Genomic DNA, 11,999 nt, shown 5'->3' on the forward strand with positions numbered 1-11,999 from the left:
GGGGGGGGGTTAAGTCACACCTGGCAGAGCTCAAGGGTTCCTCCTGGCTCTACACTCAGAAGCCACTCCTGGCAGGCTCAGGGGACCATATAGGATGCCGGGATTTAAACCTCTGTCCTTCTGCGTGCAAGGCAAACACCTTACCTCCATGCTGTCTCTCCAGCCCAAGAGTTTTAGTTTTAAGTCTTACAAAATCTTAAGAAATCCCTAAGATTAAATTATCACTGATCATTTTTGTTTCTTAACCATTTGACACCTTATTCTAATGTAGCTTCTATCTTGTGAATCTTAATAAAACCAGCCAGAATTTTTTTCCATCACTTGTTTTCACAAGAATGTCAAATTTACTTTAAACTTACTTTAATTACTAAATGTATTTAATGCAACAAGGAGAGATAAACAGCAAATTATATTTGTAATATTCTAGATTATTACCTGTTTAAAATAATCTTTCTATAATTCATAATATTAATCATCCCCACCTCCTGTGGCTGTTTCCAGAGTCTGGCTATTGTAAACAATGCTGCAATAGATACAGGTGTATTGTATTTTTATGTTCCTAGATGTCCCTCAATAGATGAATGGTTAAAGAAACTATGGTACATATACAGAATGGAATATTATGCAGCCATCAGAAGAGATGAAGTCATGAAATTTTCCTATACATGGATGTATATGGAATTTATTATGCTGAGTGAAATAAGAGAGAAAGATAAACACAGAATGGTCTCACTCATCTATGAGTTTTGAGAAAATGAAAAACATTTGTGTAATGATTCTCAGAGACAAAATAGAGGAGGACTGGAGGGTCCAGCTCCTGACATGAAGCTCACCACAGGAATGGTTTAGTGCAGTCACAGAAATAATTACACTGAGAACTATCATAACAAAATGTGACTGAATGATGGAAGTAGAAATCCTGTCTAGAGTACAGGCCTATGTGGGGTGGGGAGGAAGGACACATGGGATATTGGTCGTGGGATGTTGCACTGGTGAAGGTTTATATATATATAAATCAAAAAAAGAAAGGAAAATATAAGGCCTCCCAATTCTTACCACAGGCTGTGTTCTTTACACTGACTGTATAGAAAGAGGAGGTACAGTAAATGTACCCCATATACACCTCAACCCAGGCCCTTTGCCTGGTCTGTATTGTGAATTAGGGGACAAAAAATAATCCCCACTTCCAATGTTTTCCACATTCTTACGAGTTTTTAAACTAATTGGCTTTATAAGTCCCCTTAAGACTTAGAGAGAGATATAAAACCTTTTACTAATATTTATGCAATATTTTTTAAATTTTGGGGCCACACCCAGTGATGCTCAGGGGTTTACTCCTATCTATGCACTCAGAAATAGTTCCTGGCTTGTGGGACCATATGGGAGCTGGGGGATCGACCAAGGTCTGTCCCAGGCTAACGCGCAAGGCAGTACACCTTACCACTTGCACCACCACTCTAGCCCCATATTTATCCAATTATTTTTTTCAATTGGAAGCTTCAATAAAAATTTTGGACAGTGCTAATAAAATTGTTTACCTCAGACAAGTGAGTAGCACTGCACTTATATGTAAATGGAGACATCCATGTCCAGTAAAGAAAGTAAGTGATAATTTTTTTAAGAAATTACATGAGACCACTGCTAGGAGATTGGTGACTGGGATAGACTGAGGGGACCTGTTGGTTTTGCATGTTTCTCTTGTCTATCTTCTGTCTACTAAAGCTCTCCTGAAAAGACCAGCAAGAGCCCAGCAAAAACTCTCTCCTAGAGGCTCCAGAAGAGCATGGCCACTCTGCTTTGCTCCATGGTCACATGCTCATTCTAACTAATGAACCCCACCATAACACACAGAAAAACATCACACTACAAGCATGACAATGGGGAAACCTCGCAGGCAAACACCATGCACAGAAAATGAAGAAGATAGCTCTGATGACCCAAAAAATAGCAACCATCTGATTAATCTCTCAGATAAGGAGTTTAGATTAGAAATATGGAGAATCCTAATGGAAATCAAAGAAAACATAGTTATGTGGAACAGACACAAAGCTAGAAATCAGAAAACTCCAAACTGAAATAACAGATCTGAAAAACATGGTAGCTGAACTGAAAAACTCAATAGAAAACCTCTCCAACAGGGTAACAGCAGCTGAGGACAGAATCAGTGAACTGGAAGACAAAATACAGAACAGTTTCATACTGAAAAAGAACCTTAAGGCAAATGATCAGACAATGGAAAAAAGTAATAAAGGAATGTGAACAGATGAAAATAAAAGTCTTTAATAAACTCAACAGAAACAACTTAAGAATTATTGGAGTCCCAGAGGCCCAGGAAAGAGATCCCCAGGAAGAATCAACAGTCAAAGACATAATCACAGAGAAACTCCCAGAGCTAAAAACTGCATGCAATCAAATCCTGCATGCGCAAAGAGTACCAGCAAAAAGAGTCCCAAAGTAAAACACCCCAAGACACATCCTAGTCACAATAACAAATCTTACAGTTAGAGACAAAATACTTAAAGCAGCAAGATCAAAAAGGGAAATTACATTAAAAGGAGCATCCTTAAGACTTACTGCAGACATGTCACAAGAAACTCTCAAGGCCAGAAAACAGTAGTGGGATATTGTGACAAGACTGAATGAAATGGATGCCTCACCGAGAATACTGCACCCTGTCCCACTTACATTCAGGTTTGAAGGAGGATACATAGCTTCACGGATAAGCAACAGCTCAGAAACTTTACAAATGCAAAACCAGCCTTAAAGGATAAACTGAAACGTCTACTTTAAGACAAGACAGACCAACAAACGCACCAGACTTATACACAAAGTTGATATTAAACCCTATGACAATCATCTCCCTCAATGTCAATGGACTAAACGCACCAATTAAGAGATACAAAGTGCTGAAATGGATCAAAAAGGTGTATCCAACCTTCTGCTGCCTACAAGAAACACACCTGAATAGTCAGAACAAACATAGACTCAAAATCAAAGGCTGGAGAAAAATCATCCAAGCAAACAACACCTATCAAAAATATGGGGTGGCCATATTAATATCAGACAACACAAACTTTAGACTCAGAAAAGTTGTCAGGGGCAAAAATGGACATTTTATACTAATCAAGGAATATGTGCAACAGGAAGAAATCACACTACTAAATATATATGCACCCAATGAAAGACCAGAAAATTATCTAACACAATTATTGACAAATTTGAAAGAGTACATCAATAATAACACAATAAATGTGAAAAATTCAACTATGAAAAACTTTGTAAATAAAATATGCCTTAATAAAGAGAAAAAAATAACATTTTTAGGATGTCAATCACAAAGAAGATGGATTAAAAAAAAACTAAGAGCCATTGAGGCCAAATGGGTTGATTTGGGAGAATCTCTTTTTATTTTCTCCAATAATATGGCAATATGACAAGAAAAATTGGGTCAATTAACACAAAAATGGATATATTACCCCATTGAAAAAAAATGATAAAAACAGAACACACAGACCTACCAAAGCAGCGTAATACCCACATAAAGTTAAGAGCCCATTTTAGGACATTAATCTGTAAATAAGATGTGTATCTATGGGGAGCAGGGAGGTAGAGTTTGTGGCAAATATATAGAACTACTATTCTACAAGTCTACACTGAAAGCAGTGTAATGGAACATGGATGACTAGAGGGTTTAGGCTGTGGCCAAATACTGGCATTGAGCAATGTAGCAAAATCAAACACTATAGCTAAAATAAAAAAAATCCTACTGAAAGAAAGAAGATATTTACATACTGTGCATCTGATGAAGCACTATTATTCAAGTGATATCCAAAACAAATAAACCACCAAGTTCAATGGCAAAAAAATAGCCTTCAAAAGTGGAAAATAGCTAAACATATGCAAATATGGATGATAAGTCTTAAAATTATTAATATTGACTCTCAGGAAAACTTAAGCAAGTTTGTCACTGGAATATCACTTTATACCAGTGAGAATGGGTAAACTAGATACAATCAGTGCTGGGTAGAATGCAATGAAATACAATTTCCTTCACTATTGGGCAAAGGTCATCTAGTTATACTTCTATGGAAAAATAGTTGATGATTTATAAAAAAAAATGAAGAATAAATCTTTCTTATGATCCAGTGATCTCACTCCTGGGCATCTCTCAGAAAAACACAAATTTAGAGTGATAGATATATGCATATTTATGTTTACTATTGCTTACAGTAATAAAATCTATAAAGAATCTAATGTTGAAAAAAGACATATTCTGAAAAAAATGTTGGTACACACACACACACATACACACACACACACACAGAGGAATGCTGCTGAGCTAAGAGATACAAAATTTGCCTTGCACAAGCTGACCTTAGTTCAGTCTCCAGAACTGCTTATGTTGATCTGAGCACTCCAGGAGTAAACAAAACCAAGAGGATGCCCTGAGCACTAGATGAACCTCTTTCCCCAAAAGGATATACTACAAAGGAATAAGAAAATACAAAATTTTGTCTTTATCTACAGGTGGTAAGGACTTAGAGGATAACTTGATAAACAAAATAATAGGAGAAAGAAAAAACTGCTAGGTTATAGCACTTAAAAGTGACATACAAAACAACAAAGTAATGAAATAGACAGTATTCAGAAAAAACAAGTACTAGATTCTGACAATAGAATTGAAGTTACCAAATGCTGGATTTGGGACCATAGGAGTTTGAGACTGATCAGTTTTGAAGGGTTGTGGACACGTAGTAGTTGTAGAGTAATATCAACAATACATTATTTTTGAGAGGAGTGTGTTTGACCCTCTTTTGATAGTGTTAAGGCTTACTTCTGGCTCTGTGGTCAGGAATCTCTTGGCTGTGCTCAGGAGATCATATGTAGTGCCAGGAATTGGACCAGCATGAGCCATGTGAAAAGTAAGCATCTTAGTTTCTGGTTTATCTCTCTGGCCCAATAAAAATATGAGAATAACCAGTTTATAGAAATTTTTTAAAATGTTTATTTTCATTGAAAATTCTTATTTCTAGTATAATTAGCCAGTTAACATGTTATATTGCTAAAAAATGAGACAAAGTATTTTAGGGTGGGAAGTCAGGGAAAAGGCAAGACTTTCGGGGACAACTGAGGATTTCAGTTGTGTATACTGAACTACACAGAAAATAAATGTCAGATTTGATAAGATGCAATCCAATATTCCAATTCCCATTTCTGTGTTCTATATACCACATGAACTACCTCCTATTGAACTTGAATTATATTATTGTGGGAAGTGGCCCAAGTGCTTTTGATGTGCATGTTTAACATTTAAAATAATAATGCCAACTCATTTTGTAACTCTTAACTAAATGGCTCTCTCTTATACACTATGCCCTAGGACTGAGGGAGGCCAGGGTTTCCCAACTCTGTGACTGAGGTCTTTCTGAGCTGTAGCTTTCTATTTTGCATACATAATGAGTGTCCATTAGGCTCATTAATTCATGAGAACTCTTATTTTAATACTCAGGGTGCTGTGGCATTTAGGTCACCTTTAGTTTCAAGCTGACATTTACCTCACACCAAAATTAATGAACATTCAGAGACAGTTCAACCGATATGAGAATGCTCTGAAAATGAGAAAGACTTTAAGGTCCAGAGAAGGGTTACATTATTTTTGGCACAATGGGTATGGTTAATGAAATCCACATTAAATGAACAACAACTTGTCAAAGTATCATTTGGCATTTGGCAGAGTTGTCAGCTAGAGAAATCTCTCCCTCCCCATGCTATGTGGTATTTCTTTAAAATTTACACTTAAGGGCATAGCCAGTCACATATTGATCTTAATTGAAGAAAATTCTTTATCTTTTATTCTCAAATTCATGATGTAGCCAAATTAGTAGAATATTTGAAACAAAAAATATATATGGCAATTGAAACTGAAAACTCACTTTTTAAAAAATCCTAGTCAAAATTTAGCACTAGAAGAAATAAAACCTCTTGTATTTATTTCTGCAACATCTTATATTTTATAGTGATTTTTGAAAGTTAATATTTTGCCTCACTTGTAATGATAAAAGTTTGAAAAAGATGGGGCCGATGGCACTAGAGGTAAGGTGTCCACCTTGCAAGTGCTAGCCAAGGTTCAATCCCTCGGCGTCCCATATGGTCCCCCCAAGCCAGGGGCGATTTCTGAGCACTTAGCCAGGAGTAACTCCTGAGCATCAAATGGGTGTGGCCAAGAAAACAAAAAACAAAAATTTTGAAAAAGGAAAAGAAATAAATCCCATTTTTAGGGTGAAGAAACTAAGAGCCGTTTTCATCTGTGAAAAAAAATTGAAATTCTCATTAAAATTTTCATCTGTGTTGAAATTCTCAATGTCTTTTTTCATAGTATAAAATAAAATTATACACTGAACATTCTCCTGAATCTAAATAGGTCTTCCCTATATAGTACATGATATCTGGAATGCAGATCCTTGAGGCACTTCTGCTTATATTTAACAAGTTTAGAAACTGACTTGTTTACCTGATTGTGCATTTAAAAACACATTTAAGACATTTAAATGCAGCTATTTACTTGGGTCATTGATTTCAAAGGGAGAGAGCATGGCAAGTTATCTGCATTCTCTTATTAACTATAACTAATATAACTAAGATCTCATATATATTAGAACAGCAGCAAACTTCTATGTGATACAAGAGTGGGCTTGAAAACTCATACCCCGTTTTGAGGTTTATAAACTAGCCAATTTCCTGGTTTCTTAATAAACCAATTTCAATACAAATTCTTAAATACAATTAGATAACATCTATGAATGTGACCTGTATAGAGCATATAATATTTAAAAATCAAGAGAGTCTTTTATTTGTATTGTCTGTCTATTATTTTAAGAAAGGCTGGGAACAAAGAACAAGGCTCTTATCTCTGGCATCATATGGCTGCCCATCTGTACCACTGGATATAATAATGGTAGCCTCTAGCATGGCCAGTTCAAGTAATATCATATTGTGGCCTCAGTCCCTAACTTTTAGGTCTGTATCATCAAAAAGAATATCTCTGAGGATGATTCTCTAGATTGAGCACAATAAGGGAGTCTCAAAAAAAATCAGTGAAATTTCTTTACTAAAGGACAAAAAATTAGGGGCTGAAGCAGTGGCGCAAGCACTAGGGCATTTGTTTTGCACGCACTAACCTAGGACAGACTGTGGTTTGATTCCCCCATCATCGGATATGGTCCCCCAAGCCAGGAGAGATTTCTGATTCCATAACCAGGAGTAAACCCTGAGTGTCACCGGGTGTAACCAAAAAGAAAAAAAAATTTAAACTGATGGATGCCAAGTAATGTCCTGAGTCTTAAATTTAGGAATTATTTAGTCGGACTTCCTACTTTTCATTACCAAAAATTTAACTTTAAGAAATGGCAACACTTTAATTTATATTTCAAAAGAGAAATAATATTTGTGTGGTTGTCAGGAAGGAGAAAGCACTTTGGAATTGACTTCTGTGAAAGATTATGCAGTCTACTATGCTTTCTCAGAGGGAAAACAATGTTTCTTTGATCAAAACAGAACAAGGAGCACATCTAAATCAATACATGTAGAATTTATTACGAACAGCTGTCAGAATCACAAACAGAGAAATTGAATGTTAATGACAGGAAGGCAAACATGTTTACTGCAGAAAGGTTACTGGTGAGAGGCTTGCTTGGCCTTCTTAGAAAAGAGAAATGATGACAATAGCCATGGATCTTAAACTCTGCCATCAACATTTACTTAAAACCTTAACATCAGGGCTGAAGACATTGCCTAAAAGGCTGAAATGGATGTGTTGCCAGCATGAGGCCAAGTGTTAATCAGAGTTGCCATATGATCTTTTGAAAATAGAACCACGAAGTATATAGTCCAAAGGTGGCAATAGAATGTGGTGTGGGGACAGTAACAAAATATTTAGCATTTAATTTTAAAAATTGAAAATAAAAAGAATATGTACCCTGACTTTTGTTAACAAATACCAAAAAAAAAAAGGTTCATATCTCATTAAAGCATAAGTGAGAAAAACCACTCGGATCAATATATTTGCATTTTTCAATGTGGTTAGAATATATGTAAAAAGTATGTCTGCATTTCAATATGTTAGAAATATATGTAAAAATTAAAAAAAACAGTAGAACATTTTTATAACATATGGGAAAAAACAGCAAAAGTAATACCAGGAATATCTATGAGAACATCAACAAAAACATAAAATAAACATCATTAAACTGACATTTTGCTTCAGCTACAGTCTTTGTTTTTCATTTGAGGAAGTACTTTTTAGCATTAATCAAAATTCACATGAGCATTTCAGTAAAAATTATTCAAAATATAAATTCTGGTTTTATGTCATTACTTAACTGTTAAAATTAAATGCGATTTTCTAATGACACTTAATATATAGTTTGTAGTGAATAATAGCACATAAATATATTCTGTGTTTTTACTCAAAATTAGATACCTAAAATATAAAACTCAGAGATAAATGTTTAAAGAACTTGAAATATTTGTGAATATTTAAAATGTGCTCAAATTTTAATTTCCATATTTATCAAATTCAAATATTAGTAAGACAAGAATTATGTAATTATTGCAATGATTATCATTGAAATATCAGTGAAGTATTATCACTAAAGACATTGTTAGTTGCTTAATAAAAAAAAAGCTTTGTGGTATATTTTTCCATAAAGCTCTAGACACCTGAAAACAGTATTTTCTGACTGAGAAGCCATGAATCAGAGTTATTGTTTCTGACACCAGAATATTTTGATTGTGATAAGTAAAGAACGGCTTAAGAAAATGTTATTTTGTAAAGTGTTATGTCTGAAACCTTACCAGCAACTGTATTGTAAACTACAGTATGAAAACCTAAAAAAAACAGTTTCTTCCAATTGACATTCTCTTTTGAAAATTAATTAAGGAAAGAACTTGATAAAACAAAATAAATGATAAGTACATAGATTTTCACAGCAGTGTAATTTCTATGGGGAAAACAAATTTATAGTTTTACTAAGGTTTACTAAATATATATTAAGGCAAGCAGGCATTATAATGACATGGTGACTATATAGATCAAAATAAAGAAATATAAAATGAATATATAAAACCACATACTGTAGCTATAATTAAGATATTAAAATAATACAATATGTAGAAACATATATAAAATATAAAATATGTAGAAATAGTTTAAATCTTGATAAAAACATTCTAAGACATCTTAGCTAGATATGCAGGAAGATGATTACATATTTAGGAAGAATAGAGTTGTTTATTTTTAAATTTATTTCTTATTACTCAACAGAGAACTACAGGTAATTATCAACATTAATAAGATAATTCTATATTTGTATCTCAAAATTGAAGCAGCCCTAGTGACCTATCTATGTTGAAAATCTAACTAAACACAAACTAGTCAGTATATAAGGAAATTGCCTTATCCTAAGAAATAAAGCTAAAGAGGCAGTACAGCAGGCTGGGTGCTTGCATTGCATGTGAACATTAAGAATTTACCCCTGGGGCCGGGCGGTGGCGCTCGAGGTAAGGTGCCTGCCTTACCTGCGCTAGCCTAGGAGACGGACCGCGTTCGATCCCCCGGCGTCCCATATGGTCCCCCAAGCCAGGAGCGACTTCTGAGCGCATAGCCAGGAGTAACCCCTGAGCGTCACCGGGTGTGGCCCAAAAACCAAAAAAAAAAAAAAAAAAAAAAGAATTTACCCCTGGGGCCCGCGATGTGGCGCTAGACGTAAGGTGTCTGCCTTGCAAGCGCTAGCTAAGGATCAGGACCGCGGTTGGATTCCCCCTGCGTCCCATATGGTCCCCCCAAGCCAGAGGCAATTTCTGAGCCCTTAGCCAGAAGTAAACCCTGAGCATCAAATGGGTGTGGCCCAAAAAAACAAACAAACAAAAATAAAAGAATTTACCCCTGACATCACATATGGTTCTCCAAATATATACATAAGTGGCACTTGAGCACAGACCTGAGCACTCTTTGTTTGGCATAGACCACTCCCTCTTCACTAGGAACTAAAATAGAAATACTTATTTTACAAGGAAATCCCCTGCTTCCAAGCCCTTTGTATCTTTTGTAGGAATTAACCTTTTAACATTCCTTGAAACTTACTTTTTTACTAAGACTGTTCAACTATGGTACTCTACTATTTATGAGGCAAGCCATCAATTCTCTCAAAGAATCAATTGTTTCCTTGTAAAAATAGGATTCTTAGAGACAGTACAGGGATTAAAGGACATACTGATAATAAGAGAATTAATGTACATGAATACAGTCAAACAGGATTTGATCCCTACACCATGTGGTCTCCCTGGCTTCAGTAGTGTACCTGACTGTAGAAATACATATTAATTATACAGTCCTGGATGACTGTATGGATGACTGGATGGATGGTGAGGCCTTTCTCTGCTGGCCAGGGTCACGGGCCTGCAACCCCCTCCAGCCAACGGGTCTGCGTATTCAGGTAGCAAAGGTGAAGAAATGATTCACAGGCAATCAGGTTTCAGGAGACATGAAGCTTTAGTACTAATAAGGACTTAGCCAATATGTGTGGCCTTAATCGAACCTTTTAAGTGATTCACAGGCAATCAGGTTTCAGGAGACATGAAGCTTTAGTACTAATAAGGCCTTAGCCAATATGTGTGGCCTTAATCGAACCTTTTAAGTAGCCTCTATAAGCCACCCCCAAATTAAATCTCTTTCTTACCCTCCATCCTGCCAGCTCCTTCAATTTTTGAATCTTTCTCAGAATCCCTTACACCCCTGAGACAACTCCTTTATTAGCAACCATAGACCCCTCCCAGCTATGGGAGGGTCTCCCTCTCCAGGTGAGATAGGAGGAAGTTGGGAGAGGGGTTACACCTGACCTCTTCAATTTGTGACTGAAGGGTTCTGATACTGTCATGGCAGTGGATCTCTTCCAAAATAATGAAGAACATGAAATTCATTGCTAAATTATTGCATTTTTTATTTAAAAGAGAAAGAAATCATTACTTCATAAAAAGCCTTTAATCTGGGGTTGGAGAGATAGCACAGGGGGTAGGGAGTTTACCTTGCATACAGCTACTTTGGTTCAATCTCTGGGTTCCAGATGAAATCAGGAGTGATTTCTGAGCACAGAGCCAGGAGTATCCCCTGACTACTGTCCTCTGTGGTCCCAAAACAAGACAAAACAAAACAATAGTTTTTAATCTGTTTAAACCTTCAATAGATTAAATGTTGGTTATCAGTATTAAGGAAGTTACTCAATCTGTTTTCTCAGAGTGAAGATTTAAATGTTAATCTCTCACAGCCACAATCACAAATTTTACCTAAATATATGGATACACCATTGTCCCAATTTATCAGACACCTAATCATCACATATACTCAAGGGTAAATGTCACCCACACCCAGACACACAAACCTATACTCACACACATCACCACCTCCATTTGGTTTGCAAAATTCTACTTCCTGGAAGTTAAATACCCCAATTCCTAATTAAAAATCATCACCATTTTTATTGATAAGTTGCTTATCAAGTTTTAATTGTTTTTAATAGAAACCACATCTGGCTGATCTGGGGTTTTTGTGAACACTGAAGCATATGGTGCTGGTGATGTATTCAGGGCCCTACACAGTTAAAACATGTGCTCTGCCACGTGTTCTTCTTGGTTCCTAGAAAATTTATACTATTTTAATTATTCATTATTTTATTTATTTATCAATCATTTTGTAAATAAAAATTGCATGTATTTGGGGGAAAATGATGCTAAAATATGCTAGAAATTATAAAGTTTGAAGGTCTCTCACAAATTGTCCAGTGGGGGAAGGAAGACAGTTCTAGTGACCCTTGGTTGACCCAGCAGAGGTTCAGTATTGTATTTCAAGAATACAGTCCTTTCTAGGCTTCCTGGGTTGGGTACCACTAGAGACATATTATCAGTGATCTTGAAGCCATAGATTAAACTTGTGTCCAGAGCATGTA

At 35.8% G+C, this 11,999-nt stretch overlaps 1 non-coding gene across 1 annotated transcript; it reads left to right on the plus strand.

Annotated features, from left to right (window-relative positions):
• The first annotated feature begins 1,039 nt into the window (after positions 1-1,039).
• LOC126010012 (small nucleolar RNA SNORA51) lies at positions 1,040-1,172 on the plus strand. The gene has a single exon (XR_007496154.1). It is a non-coding gene; the product is annotated as a small nucleolar RNA SNORA51 (small nucleolar RNA).
• Positions 1,173-11,999: the final 10,827 nt, after the last annotated feature.

The sequence above is a fragment of the Suncus etruscus genome, chromosome 5 (genome assembly GCF_024139225.1).
Source record: "Suncus etruscus isolate mSunEtr1 chromosome 5, mSunEtr1.pri.cur, whole genome shotgun sequence".
NCBI classification, from domain to species: Eukaryota; Metazoa; Chordata; class Mammalia; order Eulipotyphla; family Soricidae; genus Suncus; species Suncus etruscus.